This window comes from Clarias gariepinus, chromosome 18, assembly GCF_024256425.1.
Source record: "Clarias gariepinus isolate MV-2021 ecotype Netherlands chromosome 18, CGAR_prim_01v2, whole genome shotgun sequence".
Classification (NCBI taxonomy): domain Eukaryota; kingdom Metazoa; phylum Chordata; class Actinopteri; order Siluriformes; family Clariidae; genus Clarias; species Clarias gariepinus.
Genome location: NC_071117.1, coordinates 4891192 through 4907490, shown reverse-complemented (window position 1 = coordinate 4907490; position 16299 = coordinate 4891192). Strand labels below are relative to the sequence as shown.

Here is a 16299-nt window from a genome sequence, read left to right as displayed (position 1 = left end):
CTCCACATTAAACACTAACCTCCTCCCTACCCACCTTTCTCTCCTCCATTCCTTCACATAAGTGAGTCTCCTTAAGAAACGTACATTAACGCTCTCTCTCTACAGATTTCTTATATTTAATAATTGTATTGTTTTGGTATAATTAAAACTTTTTATACTTTGTTTAATATTTTGTGATATAAACAAAATAAACTGAAAGTTAAATATAGTTCATATTGGTGGAGAACGGATTAATTCTATTTACATTAATTATTTTAAATCAAACTGAATCTGTATACAGTTTGACCAAATCAGATTATGACCAGAACTTAGGAACAAATTACATTCATGGACCGAGGTTTCACTGTAGTGTACCCTTAACTCCTTATCGACCTTGCCTGTTCTTCGGATTTCTCTTTCGTCTTCGCCCCTTGGTATCATATCTGTTTACATCTGATAATTCATCTGATCATCTGATTAGTAATTGATTCACCTGATCAGTTATTGATTTACCTGATTAGGAATTTATTCATCTGATCAGTAATTGCTTTATCTAATCATTTGATCAGTAAGTAATCAGTGATTATTTTGTACGACCCTGCCTGCTCTTTGGATTTTGATGCACGCTTACTGTGTTTGTTTGATCTCGCTGCTGGACCCTTGTTTAATGACTCTGATTACTCTTCGTTGCTCCGTCACCTGCAAAACGATTTTTACTGTGTTTGAGCACTTCCATGTTCATGGATATCAGTGGAGATCACACCGCGTGCTGACTATTTACTCCCAGAGAAAGTTAAACCAGAGCGCTCTGGTTATGATTTTCTGTCCGCAGAGCAGACCGACATCAGACATTTTAATTCATGCAAAAATCTCTTATGTTATCTGAGACGATTTCCCTCGCCTGCATGTTTAATCCTTCTGTATTTAAGAAAAGACCCAAAATACCCATTAGTCTGCTATTGGGTTCAGTTCTGCCTCACCCGTGAACACATCTAACTAAGAGTGATCTTATACATTAGAATGAAAAGGATGTTGGGATTGTGTTCAGAGAATGTCCACAAAAGAGTGTTGCAAATAGTGGTTATGCTACTGGACTTGCTCCAGTTGGTGTCATCTCCAGTTCTGTATTTGTATATTTCCTTAATATACAAAAAATATTTTTTTAATATTATTTTCTTATTTATGGTTGGCTTGTTACCTAGCCAAATAAATTAATTTTAAAAAATTAAATTTTGAAATTAATAATATCTAACCCCTGGATTGTCATGTTATAGAGGAACTACAAAATGGAAGCACCTCTGACCCGCATAAAGCACTGACATAAATACTGACACTGACAAATGTCACATAGTCATCTCCAAATCATCATGTGCTGCACAAGTCTCTGTGGATGAAGTATTATTACAGAAACTATGACATATTAGAACCGATTAATATTAACGTGTGATATTTAGCTGTACTACAGTCAGAACTGAGGCGATCACTATTTTCACTTCTTCATCTCTCTCATGTCATTTCTCCCACCTTAGGAAGATATCTACAGCGATATAGCAGTAACAAATCCACCACCCGATACAGCCTCGCCCAATCAGGATGAAGTTCTGTACGCCTGTGTTAAACATCAGAGAGGTGCAGACTCCGGGAGCACGGCTGAGAGTCGTGCTATGAAAGCTTCTGCCTCTGAGGTGTGCGAATACGCTAGTGTCAAATCAACTCGTGCTGGTGCTGACTACAGGTGAGAGGAGCTAATTTGTTTTCTTTACTTTAACAGAGCGGGAAATTACCTTTTGCTGAACGTTAATGAGATCATTTACTCTCTTTCTGTAGGCCTGACAATGCTGAGAATGCCAGTGCCATCTATGGAAATGTGAAATAAACACCATTCACCCATCGACTCACCCTCAACACAACTTCTATCTGGTCACAGCAGAAAACTTAATACTTTCATGATTTACACACTAACATAAGCCTTTTTTAAAACATTTTTTATACTTTTTTTTGCATATTTGCTACATGTAAACTAAAAAGAGGGACTAAATTAAAGCAACCATCAATCATTGTTATATTTAAAGATGTGTTTAAATGTTAATTTGGTAAGACGCCTCAGCACCAGGAATGACTCAATTGACAACCTGAAGTTAAAATCCCAGTAGACCCAGCAACCCTAAACAAAACTTGTTTACATTCATATCTTCAGGATAACCTGTATGCAGATATAAGAATACATATACTCTCAGTATATTAAATAATCTAAAGCTAACTCTGCTCTAACATTACTTTAAAATAGAGTAGAGATACTTTACACTGTTACACTGTACATGAGCAGCCAAGCTGATGTCATGTTACTCCATAAAAGAGGAATAAATTAGACTATCCCAATTTGATGAGTTTAAGTTAAGGTGTTTTAGGTGACGTTCATAGTTTATAGGGAATAGATTATGATTTGCAACATGTCTTGAATGTAGCATTTGTGTTAACATTACTGATATGAAGTGAGGCAAAGGGCAGAAGATTTAGTTTTAATAGCTCTAACTTGGAATCCAGCTTGAATTTAAATAATTATAAGAGAAGTGTGTGTGTGTGTGTGTGTGTGTGTGTGTGTGTGTGTGTGCGTGTGTTAAGATTTATTGAGAATAATCAAAGGTCCAGTATATTCTTAACCTATGTAATTGCTTCTCTATAACATATTATATGTAAGGTATTTAAATATTGTAAGACATTATGATGTAATAAGAAGATTCCTGTGCATTATTAGCTTTACTAATAAGTGTAATCTATGAATAAACATTTTCATTTGTTGCTGCATTTGACTAAAAAAGTGTAACATTTCACTGCTATAGCCTCATAGTCAGATGATGTGGGTGTCAGCAGGAGGGGTGGAATGTGGGTATATTTATGTGGCTGAATGGCTGAGTATGTAAAAGCACAATGAAAACAAAGCTTGGATTCTAGCTGCTGTAACATGTAAACTAGCTGTGTAACATGACATGATCAGAATTTCAAAATCTCATCGGCACTAGCCATAAGGAGTTGACTTTAGCATGTTTTTAATATTATAACTTTGATAACTTTCAATAAGAATGGGCAAAAGCTAGCAGCTAAAATTATATCATGCAGAATGGAGTGGTGTGATAACTGAAATCTAATTAATTATTAAACACAATAAACCAGCACCTGCTGAGAGAAGATCCTAATTAAAGAGATTAAAATATTTGTAGTAGTAGATAACAATAGCCCACGTTTATAAAAGCATTTTTATTTAGACTAGAAAAAAATAATCCTGCATCTATTTTTAGGTGTGCCAGCTGCCACTATTCTTTGTCATGGCGTGCACCTGTGATGGGCATAGGCCCAAATCATTATCGCTGCTCACTCACTCCATAGGCTCTCTAGATAGGCACCACCCACTTCTGCAAGTATGCAAAGGGACAGAGCCACCTATTCGGGCCGGCTGGCGATAATTAACGTTAATAGGATCTCGGGCTCCGCATTACAAAAGCAAGGCACGGAGTTTAGTCTGGGAAGTACGTGATGCGGTGGAGTAGAAGAGAGTGGCATGTGATTGGAGTGATGTGACTTTTAAAAGGACACTGGCATTCTGTCCCTTGATCTCCACACTGAGGAACTGTGCAGCCCTGCCGCAGAGGGAAAGTCGCCCAGCCAGACGTCAGCGACTCCCGCCTCAGGCCACGGCCACATAGAGCTGGGTCATGAGGGAGTGTGCTGGAGTGCTGCCTCTGCATGCTCTGTTCTCCCCGGACCTACACGTGCGCAATCTTTCCTTCCCTTTCTTTCCATCCTCCCTCCTTTAACACTTTCCTTCCTCATTTTTCCTAAATAAATGATCTTTTTTCAGTAAGACCTCGTCTTGTGTCCGTGCTTCATAAAAATACCAAAGAAAATTATTGTGTATAGAGTGATTACAACCAATACAATTTATGTTATGATAAGGAAAATCTCCATTTATTTCATTCCAGGGATTAAAAACAGTAATAATGACAATTTTACGAATGACTTTGAAATGCAACTGATTTATTTTGGCCACTGTCGTCTTTACACGGCGGTGAGCGTGACAGTAACAACCATTTCAATTGGGTAACCACTGTATATTAAAACATGTTGAATAAAAACAGAAAGCAAGTCCTTTGGAACCAGTTAACAGACCAAGTAAAATGCTGTGTGTCTATAAAAGCAGCAGTAAATTCATGAGCAGTTAAGGGAGTAATAATGCGACGGGTGAGGGCTGGGACAATGGGATTGCAGTTTTACACAATCAAAAGAATCAAGTTTGTATAAAATATGAATGTGTATGAATCAAAATGATGAGCAAGCCAAGGACGATGGCGACAGTGGCAAGGAAAAACTCCCTGAGATGGTAATAGGAAGAAACCTTGAAAGGAACCAGACTCAACAGGAAACCCATCCTCATCTGGGCTTGAGCAGGGATTGATGTGCATAATATTATGTGAGACTGAAAGTTCAGTATAAGAGGAGATGTGTAAGATTAAGGTCCAGTTTGTTCCTGGAGTCTCAGATAGACTGTAAGAAATTCCAGTCCTGAACTATTAAGTGACTAAAGTCACAGGTCCTCAGAGAACAGCTGTCTGCATCAGTCGAGGACAGGACCACCTTCATGGAAGATGGAGCCATCCCCAGTCACCACACGCATCCCAGGCAGACCACACGGGGCATCCATCACTGGCAGCTCAGGAACGACATGTATAGCTTGACAGAGAGATAGGTAGAGGAACAAGGAGAGAGAGAGAGAGAGAGAGAGAAAGGAGAGGGCAGAAGAGGAGATAGCAAAAGAGATGGAGAGATGGAAATTAGGCATGGTCACAGTCGAACAATGTATAAGGTGAATGTATATTTAGTGCAGAGTGCAAGCAGGGACTCCGGCAAGACTAACTATGTAGCATAACTAAAAAGGGAGAGCCAGAAAGAAACACATACATAAGGGCTTCCTGAGATGTAAAGCAACCGATCACCTCACCATCAACAAACCTGACTGATCAATGAGAGTGGGGAAGACAGCATCTAAACATACCAGTTCACCTAATACTCTACGTCCATGAGTCCCCCAGATCTGCTCCTTTACCTAAGGCTAATCTATTTACAAAAATGCTTGGCTAAATAAATAGGTTTTTAGCCTGGACTTAAACACTGAGACTGAGTCTGAGTCCCGAACACTATTTGGAAGACTATTTCATAACTTTGGGGCTTTGTAAGAAAAAGCTCTGCCCCCTGCTGTAGTTTTTATATTACGCGGTACTGACAAGCAGCCTGCATCCTTTGATCGAAGTAGGCGTGGTGGATTGTAAGACAGTAGCGGTTCCCTTAGATACTGCGGCGCAAACCATTTAATGCTTTATACGTCAAGAGTAGTATTTTAAAATCGATGCAAAATTTCACACGAAGCCAATGCAATGTGGATGAGATAGAAGTGATGTGCTTGTATCTTCTGGTTCGAGTGAGGACTGTCGCTGCTGCATTCTGGACTAGCTGAAGCTTGTTTAGGCACCTTGTTGAACAACCAGGCAGTAAGGTGTTACAATAATCCAACCTAGATGTGATAAACGCATGAACTAGTTTTTCTGCATCATTTGGTGACAATATATTTTTTATCTTGGCAATATTTCTGAGGTAAAAGAATGCTATCCTGGTAATATTATCTACATGAGCTTCAAATGAAAGGCTGGAATCTATAATCACACCGAGGTCTTTTACTGTTGCACTTGATGAAACAGAAAGGCCATTTAAAATCAAAGTGTGATCAGAAAGCTTACTTCTAGCTGCTTGTGGTTTTATGACTAGAACTTCTGTTTTATCAGGATTAAGCAGAAGGAAATGAATTAACATCCAATCTCTTATGTCCTGCACACATTGCTCAACTTTAGTAAACTGTTTTTTTTTTCTCATCTGGTTTTGCTGAAACCTATACTTGTGTGTCATCAGCATAACAATGAAAACTAATACCATGTTTATGAATTATGTTGCCCAGAGGAAGCATGTAAAGGGAAAAAAAGCAGTAGGCCTAAAACAGAACCCTGTGGAACACCAAACTCAACTTGAGAACATGAGGAATGGTCACTATCTAAATCTACAAACTGATAACAATCAGTCAAATGGGATCTGAGCCATAAGAGGGCTGTTACCTTAATTCCTACCACATCTCTTACCAGGAGTATACTATGATCAATAGTGTCAAAAGCTGCACTGAGGTCGAGTAACACAAGTATAGTGACGCAACCCTAATTAGAAGCCACTAGGAGGTCATTTACTACTTTAACGAGTGCTGTCTCTGTGCTGTGATAAGGCCTAAATCCTGACTGATACAGTTCATTTATGCTATTTCCATGTAAATATGAACATAGCTGCTGTAATACTACATTTTTCAGAATTTTAGAGATAAAGGGGAGGTTTGATATTGGCCTGTAATTGGAAAGCTGACAGGGGCCAAGGTCAGGTTTCTTGATTATTGGATTAATAACTGCTAATTTAAGGCATTTAGGCACATACCCACTGCTGAGTGAACAGTTAATTACTTTCAACCCAACAACTGGTTTATTAATTACTCTCTCGTTTCTTCAAATGGCAGCCTGCAAAATGTTAGAAATATTACTGTTATTGTGTCACAGGTGTAGTTTTAAGAGTTGTTTAGGCAGGAATGTGTGTGTATACAGCTCAAAACCTCCATTAGTTATTAAAGATAGCATCTTTCTATTTAGAAAAAAAATGTCCCAGCGATTTCGGAGCTTTAGGAAATGTCCCGGCGCTCTGTGCCTAACACCGGGCCAACTCATGTCGGAAAATATTTATTAACATTTTCTTAATGTGGGCTATTGTTATTTTTTACTTATAATATTTGTTAAATTAATTTAAATGAGGTTTGGGCTCAGGGCTTCGATTCGGCATCGTGATCCCCCTCTTTAATTTCCTACATAGTCTAAAACAGCGCTAAAACGGCATGCGTGAAGTTTATCAGAGCTTACCGGCAGGAGTAAACTAATGATTATGAATGGTTCGGGAAAAACAGCAAGCAGACTGACTATGACCATTTAAAAAAGTTTGCGTTCATTTTCTGATGCGCTCAAGTTCACCAAAAACAATACAGAACCGCGTATCTTATTTGCTTTCAAACATTTACAAAATCATAAAGTTTTATTCTTCATTGTGAGTGTTCTTAAATAATGGTAGAGTCTTATAAAGGCATGTAGTCTTATATAGTTTTATTATATAGTTTTTGCACATTAATCTGAGTCCTCACCTGTTACCTTTTTATAAGGACGACAGTTTTTTCAGCCTGTCACGGCGTGTCAAATCAATATAGCATTTCGCTCACTAGTTAGGCGTCCTCCAATTCAGATATGCGAAGGAGCGGGGCCGCGGAATTAGGCACGGCTGGTGAGCTATTCTTGCTAATGATTCCAGGCTTGCACCCTGTGCTAAAAAATAATCGTTGTTTGATGGGTTACAGGGGATTTTATGACGTGCGCGCAACAACGCGGAAGTGCGGCATACAAGCGGGGCAAATGGAATGCGCCCCAGGGACTTCAAAGAAGCGAGAAATGGGAGGGGCCGGTCCGGTCTAGTCAAAGCCTGTAAATATACATTTTGGTAGTATTGTCTTGCATCTTTTAAATTTAATAATAATAATAAAAAAAAACAATACTGCCAGAATGTCTCATTTTGCTGTCAAACTGTTTATACGCCTCCTGGGTCTCTGTGAGACTGGTGCTACTGGACACTGAAAATATTGTCTTTATACGTAGTTTTATATGTTGTTTGTCTTATTGTTCTTTCCTTTGTTTCTTTGTTTAACAAATATGACCCAATATATGTTAAGTGATACTTTTTTTTTTAACGTTTTTGTCTAAAGTCCTTTTTCAACCCTTGGAATGGAAGAAATTGAGATTTTCCCAATGATAGCATAAATTGCATTGTTTTTAATCACTCTATACATAATAATATTCTTTGGTACTTTTATTAAAAAGAAAAACGGGTATGGGGCTATCTTGGTTTATTAATCCTCGTGTCTGGTTTAGGTTTTGTATTCAGTGCGCACCATTTGTACATCTGTTATTTTACAACTATATCATAACACTCAGAAAAACCTTTTATTTTGGGTTAACCCTCTGAGGTCTGAGGTGATTTTGGGGCCCTTGAGATGTTTGGACATGCTCTAATATTTGTGCTTTTTTCAGCTACTTATAATATAATATTGACCAACCTGTGTTTTTCTTGTAATCAGCACAAACTGTTCTGCAATAATACGTGACCAAAATAAATGTATGTGTTTGCATTTTTTAGGAAAAAAAATATTATGCGTGGTTAGTAAGTTTTGTGAAAATAAAAGTAGCTAAATTAAGGCCATATAACTTATTTGTTCACAAGACTTTTTTGAGAACTGGGCTGGTGGACTTGTGTTTTTGCTTCAAAATGATGTGAAAATGATCTTGTTTACTTACTCACAAAAAACAATATAGTGATTAACATTTTTTAAGTAACTTTTTACTGAGAGAGGAGAGTTACAAGAAAGAATCTGAGGACAAAATAAGTTTATATATTTTCAGTGTTTAAGTTATTTGAGAATGTATTTGACCCACACAAAAAAAAACTTGAGATTCACTTGTGAGTTCAGTTAAACAGTTTATTAGGCCTAAATAATTCAAGTTGACTTTTAGCTGCATTACTGCAGTCACTCTAACAGAAAATATAGCTGTTATCACAAAATACACATATATTACATGTTAATATATAAAAGTGTAAGAACAGTGCAAAAAAAACCCCACTGATGACGCCAATAAGAACTTAAATTACACTTTCAGTTTTGATAGTACAGGCAAGATCTATATATTAATCGAATCTGTAAAGTGTCTACTTTTGTTTGTAAAACAAATAAAACACGGGGGGGGGGGGGGGGGGGCGAGATCACATTAGCTGTAATGAGCCGATACAAGAGAATCTGTACCACTCCTTACTTTAATACGGATTACATAAAAAACGATTATTTGTTTCCGAGTTTAATTGGTAAATGTTAAAGTAGACAATTCCCCCCAGGGACTTTAAACAAGGACATTGGAATTCCGCCCTTTGATCCTCGCAGAGAGGACTCGCGCAGGCCATCAACAGCGGGAGAAAAGCCGTCACGTGGGAGCGTGCAGGAGCGCTGCCTCTGCGTGCTCCATTCAGCCACTTATCGTCAGCTGTGTGCCCGCATGCCAGTGTGGCACAGCCCCCGGAACTACACATGCACAACCTTTATTCCTTTCCCTTTCTTTTCATTCTCCTGCCTTCAACCCTTACCTTCCCCATTTTATCTAAAAAAATTACCATTTTTCTGTAAGACCTCGCCTCATGTCCGTGCTTTATGGTGTTGTCCGTGCAACATGGGTCGAACCCGTTACAGATCATAACAGCCTACTGCTATCTTTCTTAAAATAACGCAAAAACACAAGCAGGGCTAAATGACCAACATCTGCTGACGCAGTAGAATGTCCTGACAATGTTTTCAATTTTATGGTCATTTATTTCAGTTAATAAATCTACTATAAATTTAAAGAACACAAGAAATAAGATGACACAAAACCCTACATGCTTTGTATGGGCATGTTATTCCACAAGTTCTGACGCGTATCTTTCTTTCGATTTACTCACGTCTCAGACGTCCATGAATTCTTTGTCTCTTCGTTTATTTTTTAACATCAAACGTTCAACACTTCTTACAGTTTCCTTTCAAAGGCTACACTCGATGCTGCGTGAAAACGCTATGGGAAATATCTTGCCTCATGTTGCCGGTTGTAAAGCATGTGTGTATCAAACACGCCAAATCTTTGGCTTTTATAACCTCGGTCGGGTGACATCATCTGATAAGACGCACCTGCAGGTTATACATAAGAGTGAACCGGAAACATTCCTCAGATTCTTGTCTTCACCTAGTTGTGTGCGTGTCTAACCAGCAAAATAAGTGTTAAGCTCACTAATAATGGCAGAGTTTTAAACGAGATATCCTGCCTTCTGTATAATCCATATCGGAGGGCAATCTCTACACTTTACTGCTTCGATTAAGTGCTACGCCCGCGCCTCGCATTCCTTGAGAAGCTTCAAGGCGCTGCGCATTCCTGGGGCTTAAACTCTTGCATCCGGCAGAGCTGTGAGAGACGGATTTAAAAAACTCCGGGGTGGCCGGGCGGAGCCTCAACAATGCTCTCTCCCCTTTTCCCTGCAATCTCCTATGTGGAAGCGCGGGGTTAGATGATGACACCCAGATAGAAGAGACGCTTCTAGGCTAGCTCTCTTCTGGGACATCATCCTTCCTGAAAAGCTGTGTAGACTTTTTATCTTCCCTGGAGGGAAAAGCTTTTTAGGCAGCAGATCAAGTTGGTGCTCCATTGCACACAATGGCGGTTTTGCACGCCTACCAGCCTGACCTGGTGAGAGACTTGAGTACTGACGGGGCTCTTCAAGGTAGGGCGTATTGGAATTACGCCGGGCCACAGACTTGTCTCTTTATGCAACAAAGCAGACGGCTCGTGCTTTCAGCCGTTTTATGGCTGCGATGGCTTTCGTGGAGAGGCACTTGTGGTTGAATTGGATCGTGCATTCCTCCTTGATGCCCCCACCCCTCACCTTCGGGCCTACTTGGCGATGTCATTAACTCGGTCGGCACTAGGTTCATGAGACAAAGTTATATAACAAGCCTTTGGGAAATTCCTTCCCCGCCGTGCTCAAGAGTCGGGACTGTTGGCCACCCAGTCTTGACCAGGTCTGACTGAAACACACAAGGAGAATGTTTTTGAGCCAGGCACCCCCTCGTAAGATTAGGGTGCGTCACGCAATCCGCCTCAAAAGAGGTCAGACTGGCATATTGTCTTCTTCACAAAGAAGCCCTGAGGTTCATGTGCCCTGGACCGTAGGGGGTGGCCCCCCCAATGGGGAGAGGCACGCAGAATTTCTTTCAAAGAATGAAGTGTTCTCCCTGGCACCCCCAGGAGATCAGTGTTCTTGCTCCGCCACCACTGGTGTTTCGGGCAACACCAGTCTCCAATAAAATGTTAGTTCTTCGTTTTTTTCCTGCCATGATTTAGGATGCTGAACATCTAACATCCCCTCTGTTTAACCAAGCCGCCGAGACTTTGCCCCTTTCTGAGAAACTGGCAGCGGGGAAGCTACTGCCAGGTATATCTCCTTGGGTACTAAGCACTGTAGAGAGAAACTACAGGATTCAGTTCTTACATCACCCTCCGCATTTTAATGACGTGGTCTCCACTTCCATGAAACCAGAAAGTGCGCATCTCCTGACAGAAGTTGCTGGGAAATAGGGCCATGTAACATGTTTCCCTACCAGACAGAGAGTCAGGCTACTACAGTCGGTATTTCTTCGTTCCCAAGAGGAATGGGGGGCTGCGTCCAATTTTTAGATTTTGCGAGCTTTACCGCTATCTAAAAACAAATCAATAGAAATATTGTCACAACACAGGAGGTTCCTGAGGCTCACTTTCGGGGGCAAAGCTTACCAGTATTGGGTCCTTCCATTTGGTCTAGCACTCTCACCCGCACATACACAAAATACATGGATGTAGTTCTGGCTCTTACGACTCCAGAGCATCCGTATTTGAATTACATGACTGGCTGGCCCAGTCTCAGTAGCTAGCGCTTCGACTTCAGCATGTCCTAGCTCATCTTTGTTTTTTAGGATTGAGATCCAACGCCATGAAAGCATGCTCTTTCCTGTTCAGAGGACAACATTTTTGGGTGTCACATGGGATTCGAGCGTAAGCGGGCTCAGCTGTCTCCCGCTTGTGTCGAATCCATTCTCAACCCTCTCAAGGAAATCATGCTAGACCAGAAAGTGACCATCACTTTCAGAGATCTTAGCTCTTATGGCAGCTGTATCCACAGTGACAACTTTGGGCCTTCTGCACATAAGAGCATTTCAGTTGTGGCTAAGAACCAGGGGATTTCACTCTAGGGCCAATCCCCAATAAGGGCTACGCGCCAGGTGCTTCGTACCCTTCCTATGTGGTTCAGACCCCGCTCTCTGACTCTGGGTCCCACTCTAAGTTCGTCTTCTCGTCGCAGATGCTAACGACAGATGCTTCCCTCATGGGCGCTTCCCAATGGTGCGGTCTTAAATGACCGTCCAGCCCAGGGGAGCTGGAGAGGCACATCAATTGCCTCAAAATGATGGCTTTATTTCTGGCTCTGAAGCACTTCCTCCAGCAGTTGAGACTACCATGTCCTAGTGCGGGTGGACAACAGTATGGCAGTCTCATATATTAATCGCCAGGGCGGACTGTACTTGCGCCGCTAAATAGCTAGCGCACCAGGTTCCCGTCCCTCAGGGCGATTTACATTCTTGGAAAATTTCATGTAGCAGAGGTTGACCTCTTTGCCTCACAAGATCAGCAAATGTCCCCTTTACTACTCTCTGACTCTTCCAGCCCCTGGGTCTGGACGCCTTGGCGGGTTCTGAACGGGACCAACTAAGTCAAGCTGGTCTTCCAGCCAGCGTAATTAAGACTATTTTAAGTGCTAGGGCAGCCTCCCCTAGAAGAGCGTATGCCCTCAAATGGAATGTATTTGAAAGTTGACGAAGCAGGTAGACCCAGTCCACTGCCGAATTGTTTCATGGCTGTAGTTTCTGCAGGAAAATTTGTCCTCGGGCTTGTGCCCCCTTGTTGAACCACTAGAGTCAGCGCCCCTGGTTTCTGATCCTCAAAATGGTTTTTCTAAATGGCAGTGACCTCTCTAAGAGGATCGGAGATCTGTCAGTCTCCCCATCCTGCCTAGACTTTGCCCCTGGGCTAGTCAGGGCCATTTTGCATCCTCATTAACTATCTTCCAAAAGTTCCTTTCCCAACATGCACCCCATTGTTTTTGAGGCCTTCTGTCCTCCGCTTTTACAGCTTCGGAGCAGGAGAGACTTCACTTACTGTGTCCAGTACGTGCTCTTCAGATTTACGTCCACCGCATCAGCTAGTGGCGTAAGTCAGAGCAGCTTTCACATGGTCTGGGGCCGCAACCGGGGGCGGCCGCCACTACACTGGGCTATTGCCCTCTCTTATGAGGCGCGTGGGCTCACTTCGCCTCTATGAATCGGGGCTCATTCAACCTTCGCCTCTATGAATCGGGGCTCATTCAACCAGGGGATATCGTCTCATCTATTGCACTAGCAAGAGGTATTCCCCTGCAGCAGGTGTGTGACGCGAAGGGTTGTCCTCTCCACACACATTTGTTACATTTATAGTCTGGATGTTCATGCTACTCCAGGCTCATGGGTCCTCGAGTCAGCTACCCAGACATAGTTCTGAGACCTTTTCGGCCTTGTGCGCACACGCTACACAACCTTGGAGTCTAGTCACTTGCAGTGCGGCAGTGTTGGCACTCTAATTCCCATAGCGTTTTCACGCAACATCGAGTGTAACCTTTAACACTAGAAGCGCCGAGCAGCGGTCATTTGACCGCAAGGGGGTAAAAAAAAAATAATACTTCACACTCGATCAATTTCCAGGACCCTCCTTTCATGACTTTTCCTAGTTCTGTGAGCTTAATCACCCTGTATGCTTAAATTTTTAAAATCGCACCAGTAAAAGCCAGTATAAAGCTATTTTGCTCTTATTTACGTGAAATCGCTGACAGCTGCGCGGCGGCGTGACGTTTCCTGTCTTTTCCAACCTGCGATTCTCATTTCTCTCAGCAGATGGCGCAAGGAATCGTGCATACTATTTATGCGTCATTCAGTGCGTATATGTAACTATCTCAGGTTTCATTCCATATATGCAGTTTATATATATATATATATATATATATATATATATATATATATATGCTTCCGTAAAATATCGACAATTCGCCATTCGTTCTGGCGTTGATAATCAGCGATATTTTATAAGGACATTTAGGGAATTTCGCTTTACTTAATTTTATAAGGTTTTGAGAAAATTAATTAGTTTGTTCGTTCTGTTAGAAGCTTCCGTGAAATTATCTCTAAAACAATATTGTTTTACATATTACATATGTAATGACCCCTCCTGAGGATATAAAGCCTCATTATTGAATTTGAATAAATCAGATCTACCACAGCAGATAATAAACTATGCTATGTCATAACCGAAGCAAACACCACGATTATGCCTCGTTTCGTCCAGTGTTGCTAGGCAACGGACCACGCGCCTAATCGGCGGGAACGTGGTTCACTTGGCCGCGGTGTATTATAAACCTGCGAATTGTTTCACTGCTTATGCATAAAAGCGAGGGAAATGTGAAAGTGGTGTGTGGCCACTGAATGAGAACTAAATCAAAGATTTCGGTAACTACACTGAGTGTAACATCTGCATAGTGACACTAAACAGCTGAACAACTTCACTTTCCCGTTTACCTCTGAGAAAGAAAAAAAGCTGTATGTTGTTTGTTTATATGTAGAATGTTTATAAAAGTACACGAAGTAGGCGCGCGCGCGCGCACAGACACACACACACACCTCCCCTGAGCCCTCGGTCAACATCTAATGACCGTCGATATGCAAATGAGTCAAGACGTAGCCTAACGTGGTGTCGTGTCGGATTTCAGCGGTCACGGAGAGGAAAGACTTTGGAAAGAAAGAAGAAAAAGCGTTTTTTCAGTTACAACAAGCACAGCGATGAGTCCACGTTGTTTTACTGGTTATGACATAGTGACACTAAACAGCTGAACAACTTCACTTTTCTGTTTACCTCTGAGAAAAAAAGCTGTATTTAGTTTGTTTATATTCAGAGTAACACCTTCCAACCACCTCTCATAGTCTATTGTTAGTTTTAATGATTTGGCTGAAACTAATTATCACTACATAAGTACCCCAACACCATTGATCATGAGTTTCAGCTGAAACTAATTCTATACATGCAACAGAAAATGTAGATGCAGATTCCAAATGTATAAAGATACATGCTATATACATATATTCCGCTTCAGCGTGTTTCTTAATCTTTCCCTATATATATATATATATTATATATATATATATATATATATATATAAATATTATATATACTTTTCAAATAAAATCGACCCTGAAGTTTAGTTTAGCACACAAAAACTGAAAAGTCCTTTCTGGTAAATCAACTGCATATGTAGTTTATTCACAGCAATTCATTAATAAAATGAATATACATTGTACAGTACAAGGTAAACACGAGAAAGATTACAAAATAAAAAAAACAGTGTCTTTTTTATAAACAGCTTCTACTGTGCGTCGAGTTGCTGAAATCCCTTGCATGTTGCCCCTCAATTTTGTGCTTCCATTTCAAGTGGAGAGATATTTGACCGACAGCTTAGAACAAAAGAACTGTAGGTGTGATCACAACCCCCTCCGAACGACCGTGCCATCAATCACTGACCACCTCAGAAGTTCCCTCCAATGTATGCTGATGTTTTGCAAGTATTTTTGCAAAACTATGGCACTCTCTTGAGAGGTGGTTGGAATGTGTTATTCATTTATTTATTCTATACAAGGGCACTAACTACACAGATCAAACTGTTACCTTATTTTATTCTTATACTCATCGCTGTGCTTGTTGTAACTGAAAAACGCCGCAACTGCTTCAGGGGAGGTGTGTGTGAGTGTGAGCGCGCGCGGGCGCGCTGCAGCCTATGAATGAATACGCACAGCAGAGCGACAGAGACATGAGGGACATCTAATACCATATTGTGTAGTGTCCCTTTTTCAGCGGATTTCTCTGCTACCGCAGATCAGTTTATCAACTTGTAATATATTAATTTTAGGAATATATTAACATGTGCAGACATTTAGTTGATGGGGCCTTGATTACACACACATACACACACACACATATATAGCATGCATCGAATACACACACATATATATATATATATATATATATATATATATAGCATGTATCTTTATACATTTGGAATCTGCATCTACATTTTCTGTTGCATGTATAGAATTAGTTTCAGCTGAAACTCATGATCAATGGTGTTGGGGTACTTATGTAGTGATAATTAGTTTCAGCCAAATCATTAAAACTAACAATAGACTATGAGAGGTGGTTGGAAGGTGTTACTCTGAATATAAACAAACTAAATACAGCTTTTTTTCTCAGAGGTAAACAGAAAAGTGAAGTTGTTCAGCTGTTTAGTGTCACTATGTCATAACCAGTGAAACAACGTGGACTCATCGCTGTGCTTGTTGTAACTGAAAAAACGCTGCAACTACTTCAAAGTCTTTCCTCTCCGTGACCGCTGAAATCCGACACGACACCACGTTAGGCTACGTCTTGACTCATTTGCATATCGACGGTCATTAGATGTTGACCGAGA

At 40.7% G+C, this 16299-nt stretch overlaps 1 protein-coding gene across 1 annotated transcript in view; it reads left to right on the top strand.

The window, feature by feature from the left end:
• Positions 1 to 16299, top strand: part of LOC128506993 (sialoadhesin-like) — a 212987-nt gene that overhangs the window by 113648 nt on the left and 83040 nt on the right. The gene's annotated exons all lie outside the window — the stretch shown is intronic.